The sequence below is a fragment of the Tamandua tetradactyla genome, chromosome X, assembly GCF_023851605.1.
Source record: "Tamandua tetradactyla isolate mTamTet1 chromosome X, mTamTet1.pri, whole genome shotgun sequence".
In the NCBI taxonomy this organism is placed as follows: Eukaryota; Metazoa; Chordata; class Mammalia; order Pilosa; family Myrmecophagidae; genus Tamandua; species Tamandua tetradactyla.
Window position 1 is genome coordinate 36,669,075 of NC_135353.1, and position 13,020 is coordinate 36,682,094.

The following is a 13,020-nucleotide window of genomic DNA, read 5'->3' on the forward strand; positions in this document are numbered from 1 at the left end:
GAACTGAAAAAAAAATTTCACTAGATGAACTTTGGGACAAACATGAGCAGGCAGAAGAAATAGTGAATTTGAAGACAGATTAAGATTATCCAATCTGAGGAAATGAAAGCAAAAAGAACAAAGAAAAGGGAAAAAAGGAACCTCAAAACTTGGAGGACACTATCATATGTACTAACACAGACATAAAAGGAGTTCCAGAAGTAGAGGATAGAAAGAAATTCGAAGAAAGAGTACTTGAAAATAAAATAGCTGAAAATGTACAAAATTTGATGAAAATATTCTACAGGTTCAACCTCAAAACCTCAAAACAAATTAAACTTGAAGATATCTATACCTAGACATATCCAAATTAAATTGTGAAAGGTCAAAGTAAAAGGGAAACCCTAGAAATCAGCAAGGGAGAAGAGACTTATGTGTGAAAATTATTGCCAATGATATTAATAAATCATTTTCCATAGAATGTTGAGGCAATAAAATAATGAGACGAAATATCAAAGTGCTTAAACAAATCATTGTTAATCAAGAATTCCTTGTTCAGAAAAACTAACCTTCAAAAATGAAAGAAAAATCGAGATATTCTAAGGTTAACAAAACTGAGAGAAGTTGTGGCAAGTACACCTTTTCCAAAAGTAAAGTTAACAAAAATTCTCCAGGCAAAAAAAAAGGGGGGGCTCTAAAAGGCAATTCAGACCCTCTTGGTAACATGAAAAACACTGATATAAGTAAGAACATAGGTAAACTAGAAAGTAAGTATAAATGAAATTTTTGTAACACTTTTTCCTCCTAGTTTATTTGAAGACAAATGTATAAGCAATAATTATACATATACATTGATGCTCATACAATGTTTAAAGATGCAAGTTGTATGACAACAGAAGTACAGAAAAGGAAGGAGGGAATGGAGCTATATAGGAACAAATCTTTTGTATATGATTGTAATTAAGCTGGTATTAATTCCAGCTAGATTGTTGAGAAAAATTAGGGTGTTAATTGCACCCCCCAGTACAACCAGTAAGTAAATAACTCAAAAATATACTCAAAAAAATGATAAGGGAATTAAAATAGGATGCTACAATATATCTATTGAGCTAAAAGTACATATTAATTGAACAGTAGAGGGAGACAAAATGGCATAACACAGATAGAAAAAAAACAAAATAGCAGAACTAAACATTACATTATTAATAATCTTGTTAAATGTAAATAGATTAAACACTGCAATGAAAAGGCAGAGATGGGAAGAATAGATGTAACAAAAATAATATCAATCTACATTGTCTATAAAAGGTACACTTTATATTCAAAGACACAGATATGTTTAAAATAAAAGGATAAAAATATATATACCATACAAATGGTACACAAAAGAGAGCTTTATTAGAAATATTGGCACCAGGCAATATAGGCTTTATGACAAAAATGTTTGCAAGAAACCAAATGAATATATTATAATAAAAGAGGTTCACTCTATCAGGAAAATATATCAATAATAAAGATATATATGCCTAACCAAAGAATCCAAAAATAAATGAAGAAAACACTATCAGAATTGAAGAAACAGATAATTCAGCAACAATAGTTGGATACTTCACTATGCCACATTCAATAATAGAACAACTAGAGGGAAGATCAATAAAAAAATTGGAACTTGAACGACACTGTAAAACTATTAGGAATAAGAGTTATCTATACAACACTCAACTAAACAACCGAAGAATACAAATTCTCTTCAAGTACATATAGAATATTCTATAGGATAGACAATATGTTGGATCATAAGTCTAACATGAATAAATTCAAAGAATTTACATCAAAGTATGTTCTTGAACATAATAGAATAAAAACAAATCGTGAAAGTCACAAACGTGGAAATTAAAGAATTTATTACTAAATAATCCCTTACTAAATAAATGAATTAAGGAGTAAATCAAAAGGGAAATTACAAAATATTTTGAAATAAATGAAAATGAAGTCACAACACATAAACATTTATGGGGTGAAGCTAAAGTGCTTAGTGAAAAATGTACAGCTGTAAATGCCCACATTAAACAAGGAGAACAATCTCAAAATTCTAACCTCCCCACTTTTAGAAACTAGAAAAAAGCAGGAGAAACTGAATACAAGCAAGTAAAAATAAAAAAGAAATAGTAATGTTTTCAGTGACGGTAAATGAAATTGAGAATCGAAAAACAATGGAGAAAATTAATGAAGCAATTCACAAATGGACAAAAGACAAGAATAGACATTTTTTCAAAGAGGAAATTCAAATGGCTGAAAATCACATGAAAAGATGCTCATCTTAATTAGAGCAATGCAAACCAAAACCACAATGAGATATTATTTCACATGATTGGAATTGCCACTATTAAGCAAACAGAAAACTACAATTGTTGGAGATGTGCAGAAACAGAAACACTTATTCATTACTGGTGGGAAGGTAAAATGATACAGTTGCTGTGGAGTACAGTGTGTTAGTTCCTCAGAAAACTAAATATAGAGTTGCCTTAAGATCTAGCAATCTCCCTACTCAGTATATACCCAGAAGATGTGAAAACTGAGATGTGAACACTTGTACACTGATGTTCACACCAGCATTATTCACAATTGCCAAAAGATGATAACAAACCAAGTGTCCAAAAACCAATGAATTGATAAACAAAATGTGTAACATGCATACTTCTTATCAGAAGTAAGGAGAAATGAAGTCCGGCAGCACACAATATGGATGAACCTTGAGGACATTACACAGAGGAAATAAGTCAGACACAAAAGGATAAATATTGTATGAGCTCACTAACATGAACTGATCATAATATGTAAACTCATAACATCTATAATATAATTTACTAGAAGATAAAATGAAGCTATAGGATGGGGATCAGTTGCTTAATCAGTGCAGAATTGTTAGCTAGGTTGAACTTAAACATTTGGAAATGGATAGAGGGGATGGTTATCATATTATTGTGAGTATAATTAATAGTGCTGAATTTTATGTGAGTGTGATTGAAAGTGATTGTTTAAAATCATTTATGTTATCAGAAAGAAAGCTAAAGGTTAAAATATGGGAATGTATAACAACAAAACTTGTGGTGGACAATGACTATGATAAACACTAAAAATATAAATAAATTCTTTCATGAATCAGATCAAATGTATGACTATTTAACAAGGAGTTAATAATAGAGTGTTAAAGGGGAAGTGTAATTAGTGCACACTATGGATTATATTTAACAGTGATATCATAATATTCTTTTATCAACAATAAAAAAGCGCCACACCAATACTAGGACTCAACAATAGGGATGAGATAAGGGTGATAGTATGTTTTGGATTTTCTTTCATATTTTTCTTTCATATTTTTTATTTTGAAATAATGAAAATGTTCTAAAATTGATTATGGTGGTCAATGCACAACTACATGATGACACTATGAGCCATGGATTGTATGTTTTGGGGGTCAATTGTATGGTGTATGCATTTTAAAAATCTGACTAAATTCAACGCAAGTTAAACCCAAAGAAACTCATGGTCTGATACATAAAAATTAAACTGTTAACAACTAAAGACTTGAAATCAGGCAGAGAAAATGATACACTTTGTAGAGAAATAATTATTTAGACACATTAATTATACTATTTCAAGAATTTTTACATCTCAGTTTTCTAACTTATTAAATAAAAGAAGTTGTTGGTTTACAGAAAGTTTGATCATGATGAAAGTACAGAATTCCCATATAAGCCCTCCTCACACACTTGGTTGTCCTTATTATTACCACTTTGCATTAGTGTGGCAACTTTGTTACAATTTATGAAAAGTATTATTACTTTCAAACTGTGAACCATAGTCCCTAGTTTACATTAGTGTTCACTGTTTGTGCTTTAAAATTTTGTTTTTTTTTAAACATTATCCTGATAACATATATGCAAACTAAAAGTTCCCATTTCAACAGCATTCAAATGTATAATCCAGTTGTGTTAATTACAATCACAATGTTCAGCTACCATCACCAACATCCATTAAATACATTTTTCATCACCTCAAACAGAAACTCTGTACCCATTCCCTACCCCAGCATGGCCTATGATAAGCAGGATTCTGATTTATTACTATATATTTTCATATTCTACTTATTGCACATAAGAGAAATAACACAATATTTGTACTTTTGTACCTAGTTTATTTCACTCAACATGATAGCTTCAAGATTTATAGGTGTGGTACCCATATCAAATATTCATTCATTTTTACAGCTGACTTATATATATCCCATTGAATGTATACACCCCATTTTGTTTAGCAATTCATGCTGTGATGGACACTTGGGATGATTCCATCTTTTGGCAATTGTGAATAATGTCACTATGAACATGGATGTGCAAATATTTGTCCAATCCCTGCTTTAAACTCTTTTGGGTGTATACCATAATGGGTCATATGGTAATTCTATATTTAACTATACAAGGAATGATAAAATTTTATCTGAGAGCAACTACTTCATTTTACATTTACACCAATAATGAGCTAGAGTATCCATTTCTCTACATTCCCTCCAGAACATTATTTTTGATTTTTCAATAGTAGCCATTCTAATGAGTATGAGATCACATCTCATTGAGTTTTGGAGTGCATTTCCTTAATGGTTAATGATGTGGAGCATCTTTTCATGAATTTGTTGACCATTTAATTATCTTCTTTGTGGAAATGTCTATTTCAGTCTTTGACCATATTTTCATTGGGTAGTTTGTATTTTTGTTCAGCTGTAGGAAGTTTTATATATCCTGGATAGTAAAACCTTGTCAGATATGGAGTTTACAAATAATTTCCCCATGACATAGGCTGTATTTTTACTTTCATGATAAAATCATATGATGCACAAAGATTTTTAATTTGAGTGAGGATGCAAATAATTAAAATCAGAAATGAAATTTCTACTGACCCTACAGAAATTAAAGGATTATAAAAGGACATAATTCAAAACTGTATGTCAATAAATTAGATCAACCAAATGAAATGGACAAATTGCCAGAAGCATGCAAACTATGTACATTAACTCAAATAAGAAGTAAAAGATCTCAGCAGACCAATAATATGCAAATGACTGAACAAGTCAATAAAAATCTCCCAATAAGTAAAAGCAAAGGATCTGATTGCTTCAGTGGTGAATTTTCCTAAGTATTCCAGGAAGATTAACACTGATTCTGCTCCAACTCCTCTAAAGAATTGGAGAGGAGAGAGTGCTTCCTAACTCATTGTATGAGGCTACCATAACCTTTATACCTAATCAAGATAAAGATATCCGATGAAAACAAAATTGCATACCAATATCCCTCATTAAAATAGATGCAAAAATCCTCACCAAAATACTAGGAGACCTAGTCCAACAGCACATTAAAGAATTATATGTATTCACAAAGTTCCCTTGAGAATCTGGAGAAAAATGTGAATCTATTGTACATCCCCACCTGGGAAAATCCTGATATTCTCTCAGACATTAAGAACTCCCAATTTAATGAATCAAGCCCTTCATCTTGAGGTTTGCCCTTATGAAACTTATTTCTGCAATTGCAAAGCTAGACCTGCAAATAATTATGCCTGAGTCACCTCAAGAGAGCCTCTTCTGTTGCTCAAACATAATTTTTCTGCAAATAAATTCATTGCACTCCCTCTTTTGTGGGACATGATCTCCCATGACTCCCTGGATGTAATTCTCCTTGACGAAGTGGGGCATGACACTCAGAGCTTATTGTGGCTCTGGCCCTAGCATTGTGGATTGGGAATGATGAAAGGGGGGGAAAGAAATTTAAAAAATAAAGTTTCAAAAAAATAAAATAAAGGTACAGTGGTTAAGAGATTTCAAAGAACATTGAGGGGACATTTTGGAGTTTACTCTTATCCAAGCTTTAGCAGATATTTCAAACAACCACACTATGTCATGCCTCAACCAATAGCATTCCTGGGATCACAAAGGAGTGCCCTGGGCTCTATCTAAGTCTCTATGAAAGTTTTTCTTACTAAGTTTATTGTCTCAGAAACTTAAGGCTTCCATATTGGGCCTAGGCCTGATAAGTTCTGAAACCCAGATATACTAGTAAATCAAGGAACAAGAACAAGGTTCATTCCTCTAACCACAAAGGGAAATATCCATTCCAGCATTAATAAGTTAACATGGTAATTCCAGCCCAGATATTGCTGAGAATTGAGACAAGATCAAATGAGAGGAAGCAGATTTAACTGAGAAACTAGGGTTTAACAAAGGACTGTGATTAATGACTCATTATATAGGTATTTCTTTTTAGAGTCTAGTGTTTTAGAATAACCAGAAGGAAATACCTGAAGTATTGAACTATAATCCAATAGCTATGATCTTTGTTAGTGATTGCATAACAATATTGAAAAAAACAAATTCAGTTGCCTATGCTTGTATGGATCTTCATCTGGTTGCTTTGATTTGTTCCACTGATATAGATAGTTAGATAGATATATATATATAGATATACATATATAGATATCAATACTACACTGTCTCAGTTAACCTGCCTCTATTTTAAGTCTAAAAGTTTCAGAGATTACAACACTAGTCATCAGTAAGAAGGAGGGGTAAGGGGAATGGGATAAATGGGGTTTTTTTTTCTTTTAATTTCATTTTATGAAGTAATTCAAATATTCTAAAAATGATCATGCTGATGAATACACCACTATGTGATGATATCTTGAACCATTGATTGCATATTTTAGATGGATTGTATGGTGTATGAATACATCTCAATAAAAATACATTTTTTTAAAAGCTGGTCAAAGCTTCTCAAACAAAACAAAAATAATTGTGTGTCATGAATAAGTGGGATTTACTCCAGGAATGCCAGTGACATTCAAAATAAGAAAATTAAATAATATAATGCACCAAATTAATAGAATGAAGTATAGAAACCAGATCATATCATTTGATACAGAAAAAGAATTTCAAAAAATCCACAGCACTTTCTTGATGAAAACGCCCAGAAAACAATGAACAGAAAGAAACTTTCTCAACATAAGAAAGGAAACATAGGAAAACCACATCATTTACATCATTGGTAACAGTGAAATAGCGAAAGCTTTCACCTTAAGATCAGGAACAAGACAAGGATACACACTGTTACCACTGTTATTAAACACTGTAATTGACATCCTAGATAGAGAAATTAGGCATGAAATTATAAATAAAATCCATAAAAATTGGAAAAGAAGAATTGAAACTTTCCTTATATACAGATGACTGCATCCTATAAAGATAAAATCCAGAATGAAATCAAGAAAAAATTCAATTTACAATAGCAACCAGAATAATTAATTATCTAAGAAAAAATTTCACCAAGGTTGTGAAGTAATTATACATGGGAAACTACAAAACTTTGCTAAAAGAAGTAAAAGAATACCTATGTAAATGAAAGAACATGAAATGTTCATGGATTGGAAGACTACATTTTATTAGATGTCAATTATACTCAAAGTGACTTACAGATTCAATGCAAGGTCAATCAAAATTCCAACAGTCTTGGCAGAAAAAGAAAATCCAATCATCAAATTTATATGGGTCTTTAAAATCCAGGTAATCACCACCAGGTCAAGATGGCACCATAGTGGGTGACTTACAGATTCAATGCAATGTCAATCAAAATTCCAATAGCTTTCTTCACAGAAAAGGAAAATCCAATCATCAAATTTATATGGGTCTTTAAAATCCAGGTAATCACCGGGCAGATCAAGATGGCAGCATAGTGAGGGTTGGAATTTAGTTTGTCCTCCAAGACAGTTCATAACATCTGTTGGTGGAACATCAGTGGCCAAACACATGCATACACTAGTCTGGACCAAGTGGAATGGCTGAGATCCAAGACAGAACTATAAGTCCACCAAGCCACAGAAGCCAGTGCCCCTCTCCTATGGGCACGGCAGTCTGGTTACTGAGAGGAGAAGTAAAAGTCTCTACTAGTAGCAAAGGCTTAGCTCAACCAAGCTTCAATTTCAGAATTAATTAACAAATTCTAATTATTGAAAACAGGCCCCCAACACAGATAAACCTAGAATAAGCACTAAGTGAACCAAGAGTTTTGGCTCCTGCAGAGAGGGAGCAAGGCTGTCAGAAAAAAACAGAAGTTATTTGAGTTGGATGGAACAAAATACAGGAAAAATTCTGGACCACAAGAAGAGGGGACACATAGAGCCTGGGGATATGTGAGTCACATACAAAGACAAGCTCTTGATTGACGAACCTGAAGAGTGGAAGTCTGGCCCTGAAAAGGTTTTTCTGCTTTCTTTTTATTTCTTGACAGCTCATTAGATAGAATTGGAAGCACTCTCAGGCTCCAGCATTACCTCAGGTAAAGATAGAACTAAAGTTTGTCCAAGAGACAAATAACTAGTCAGGTGAAAAGGGTTAATTCTCTAAAGGCTGTGTATTCCTTAAGAAAAGAGGGCAGGGCCTAGCTCAAGTGGAATCACTCCTTCAAGGAATTCATTCCCAAGGAGCTGAAAAACAGAAGCAATCAAATCCATGCCCCTGTCAGGGAAAATCTACTTAAATTAAAGGCACTACACCACTTTAAGCTGGTGGTAAACCATAGGCAGAAAAGCACCACATGTTAGGCAGAATAGGAGAAACACAGAGTCCAGAGGTTTCATGGGAAAGCCTGACACCTTACTTTGTCTCACCCTCAGGTGAAACTGATGCTGGCTACTCTTCCTCCTAAGATGTAGGCCTGTTTGATCTTGGAAAATAAGACTTGGGTCTATAATACCTGAAGAGGCCTTCCACAGGAAAAGGTTCCATATAGGCAGGGCAAGAAACAGAAAAACAGTATAAGTTGAACTGAATGTCAAAGAACAGGTACAGAACAAAGCCAGGCAGCAAGAAAATCCCAGGAAAATTCGGAATAAACTAATTAAGGAAATCAAATTCCCAGACACCAGGAAAAAATAAGATTCAAACTTGGAAAATCACAGACGTGGCCCATTCAAAGGAAGAAACCAACACTCCAAATGATATACAGGAGTCGAAACAATTAATTCAGAATGTTCAAACAGACATGCAAAATCTCATCAGAAATCAAATCAAATCAATGAGTTGAAAGAAGACATTGGGAAAACAAAAACAAGGACTCAAGAGGTTGAAAAAACAAATCACAGAACTATTGGAATGAAAAGCCCAATAGCAGAGAGAAACAGAAACAAGGGAAACCTACTAAAATAGATTTGAAGAAGCAGAAGAAAGGAATAGTGAACTAGAGCACTGGGCATCTGAAATCTGACATACAAAATAAAATATAAGGAAAATAATGGAAAAATTTGGGTAGGGTCTCGGGGAATTGCATGACAAGATGTAGCACATGAATATACCTGTTGTGGGTGTCCAGAAGGAGTAGAGAAGGGGAAAGGAGGAGAAAGACCAATGGAGGAAATGATCACTGACAATTTCCCATCTCTTATGAAACACATAAAATTATAGTTCCAAGAAGGGCAGTGTACCCAAAACAGAATAGATCCAAATAGACATACTCCAAGATATTTACTAATCAGATAGTCAAATGTCGATGACAAAAAGAGAATTTTGAAAGCAGCAAGAGAAAAGCAATCCATTACATACAGGGGATGCTCAATAAGACTATATGTGGATTTCTCAGCAGAAGCCATGAAGGCAAGAAGTCCGTGGTATGATATATTTAAGATTTCAAATGAGAAAAACTGTCAACCAAGAATTCAATACTTTGTAAAACTTCCCTTCAAAAATGAGGGGGAGATAAAAGTATTTTCAGGAAAGCAATCACTGAGAGATTTTGTGACTAAGAGACCAGCTCTGCAAGAAATACTAAATGGAGCACTATAGGCAGTGAAGAAATAGCAGGAGAGAGAAGCCTGGAGAAGAGGTAGAAATTAAGACTATCAGTAAAGGTAAAAAGAGAAAAAAAATTAGATATGACATATAAAATCCAAAGTACAAAATGGTAGAAGAAAGCACTACCTTTACAGTAAAAGCATTTAATATTAATGGATTAAACTCCCCAATCAAAGGACATAGAGGGGCAGAATAGATTTAAAAAAAAAAAAATAGGACCCAGGCAGGCCACTGTGGCTCAGTAGGCAGAGTTCTTGTCTGCCATGCTGGAGATCCAGGTTCAATTCCCAGGGCCTGATCACGCAAAATAAAATTAGGACCCATATATATGCTCTCTACAAGATACTCATTTTAGATTCAAGGACAAAATAGGTTGAAAGTGAAAGGTTGAGAAAAGATCTTCCTGCAAAACACAATCAGAAAAGAACAAGAGTAGCTATACTAATATATGGCAAATTAGACTTCAAATGTAAAACAATTAAAAGAGACCAAGAATGATTCTGTTTATTAATTAAAGGAACTACTCAACAAAAAGACATAATAATCATAAATATTTATGTACCGAGCCAGAGTGCTCCAAAATTATATGAGGCAAACACTGACAACACTGAAGGGAGTGGTAGATAACACTTCCATAATAGTTGGAGATTTCAATTTCCTGCTCTCATCAATGGATAGAACATCTAGACAGAGCATCAATAAGGAAACAGAGATTTTGAATAATATGATAAATGTCTCTAGACTTAAGAGACATTTACAGAACATTAAACCCCACAACAGCAGAATACACAATTTTCTCAAGGGCTCATGGATCATTCCCAAGGATAGACCATATGTTACAAAGCATGTCTTAGTAAATTTCAAAAGATTGAAATCATACAAAACACTTTCTCAGATCATAATGGAATGTAGTTGGAAATCAATAACAGTCAGAGGGACAGAGATCTCACATATAAATGGAGGCTAAATAACACACCATTAAACAACCAGTAGATCAAGGACGAAATTGCGGGAGAAATCAGTAAATATCTTGAGGCGAATGAAAAAGAAAACACAACATATCACAATTTATGCGATGCAGCAAAGACAATGCTGAGGGAAATTTATTGCCTTAAATGTCTACATTTAAAAGGAGCAAAAATCAATAAATTAACTGCACACTTGGAAGAACTAGAGAGAGTACAACAAACCAACCCCAAAGCAAACAAAAGGAAAGAAATAACAAAGATTAAAGCAGAAATAAAGGAAACAGAGAATATGAAAACAATCAAGAAAATCCAAAAAAAACAAGTTGGTATGTTGAGAAAATCAATAAAATCAATGGACCCTTAGCTAGGCTGACAAAAAAGAGAGAAGACGTAAATAAATAAAATCAGAAATGGAAAGGAGGAATAACTGCTGACCTTGTAGAAATAAAGGAAGGAATGAGAGGATACTATGAGCAACTCTATGCTATTAAACCAAACCCCATTGCTAGTTACATAATTGGAGGACTGAGAGTGGGGCATGAATGGACATTTGCTCACTGATGTTTACAGTGGCAGTATTCATGATTCACAATGGATGGAGGTGGCCTAAGGGTACGAAAACTGCAGGAAAGAAGGGGAACTATGGTGCACACATACAACAGACCACAGAGCAGCTGCAAGAAGGAATGATATTGTGAGGCATGCAACTTGGAGAATGAACCTTAAGGACTGTGAATGAAATGTTAGAAAGAAAAAGAAAAATATTATCATGCCTCACTCTTATGTACTAACTATAATATAAAAACACAGTGAATTTAAGTGGAGAGGATGGGTTACCAGATTAGGTCCTATTGCAAATGCTCCTAGATTATAAGCTTTTACAGCAGTCACATATATTCAGGAGTTGTAACTTATTTCTAAATTCTGAGATATGAGTTATTTGTATATAACCTGGTCATTCTCACAAACTTTGGGTATTCATATGACACCTGACACTCAAGAATTAGGGCTCTTAAACTGTGGAAGTCTGGCACTACCCATACAGGAACTGTTTAAAAATTCGAAAAAGGGATCACATTTCGACTAGAGATATGAAAGAACCTGCCATGGATAAGACTAGGGTAGGTTAGAATACAGGGGAAATTATGCTATGCCCATGTTTTAAAACTTTAACTTCAGTGTGAGACCAAAGGGAGAGATGTTTACTTGGTGAAAAATTTATAATTTGGGGAGCACATAAACTAATTTAACTTGTAAAGTCAGTTTACTTGAGCACAATAAGTTCACGGAATCTTGAATAAGATGTGATATCTTGTTGGTTTGTCCAGATTAAAGTGATATATATCTCAAAGCAATTTGGGCAGTGCATTGAGAAGTATTTGTGAAGTCCCCTGGGGGACTGGGGAGAAATGAGGAAGTATTAAACTTCCCCATTTGGAGAATTGTTGATATTCTCGCAAGGAGTGGGATAACTTAATCAATAATTGAGCCCTCAATCTTGTGGTTCACTCCTATGAAAATTATTCCTGCATAGAAGAAGCTAAGCCTCCTTATAATCACTCTCAGACAACCTATTTTGCGGCTCAGTTGTGGCCTCTCTCTCTAAGCCAACTCAGCAGGTGAAGTCACTGCCATCGGCCCTACATTGTATATATCTCCCATGTGTATAAATCTCCCTGGCAACATGGGACAGAACTCTTGGGATGAGCCAGGACCAGGCATGATGGAATTGAGAAAGCCTTCTTTACCAAAAGGAGGAAGAGATAAATGAAACAAAATAAAGTTTCAGTGGTTGAGCGATTTCAAACAGAATTGAGACATTATCCTAGAGGTTATTCTTATGCATAATATCGATATCCCCTTTTAGTTTATGGTGTATTGGAGTGGCTGGAGGGAACTGCCTGAAACAGTTGAATTGTGTTCCAGTAGGCTTGATTCTTGAAGATGGTTGTATAGCGATATAGATTTTACAATGTGACTGTGTGATTGTGAAAACCTTGTGTCTGATATTCCTTTTATCCAGGGTATGGACAGATGAGTTAAAAAAAATGGATAGAAATAAATAAATAATAGGGTGATAAGGTGTAATATAAATTGGGTAGATTGAAATACTAGTGGTCAATGACAGGTAAGAGTAAGGAGTATAAGATGTACGAGTTTTTCCTTTTTATTTTTTCTCAA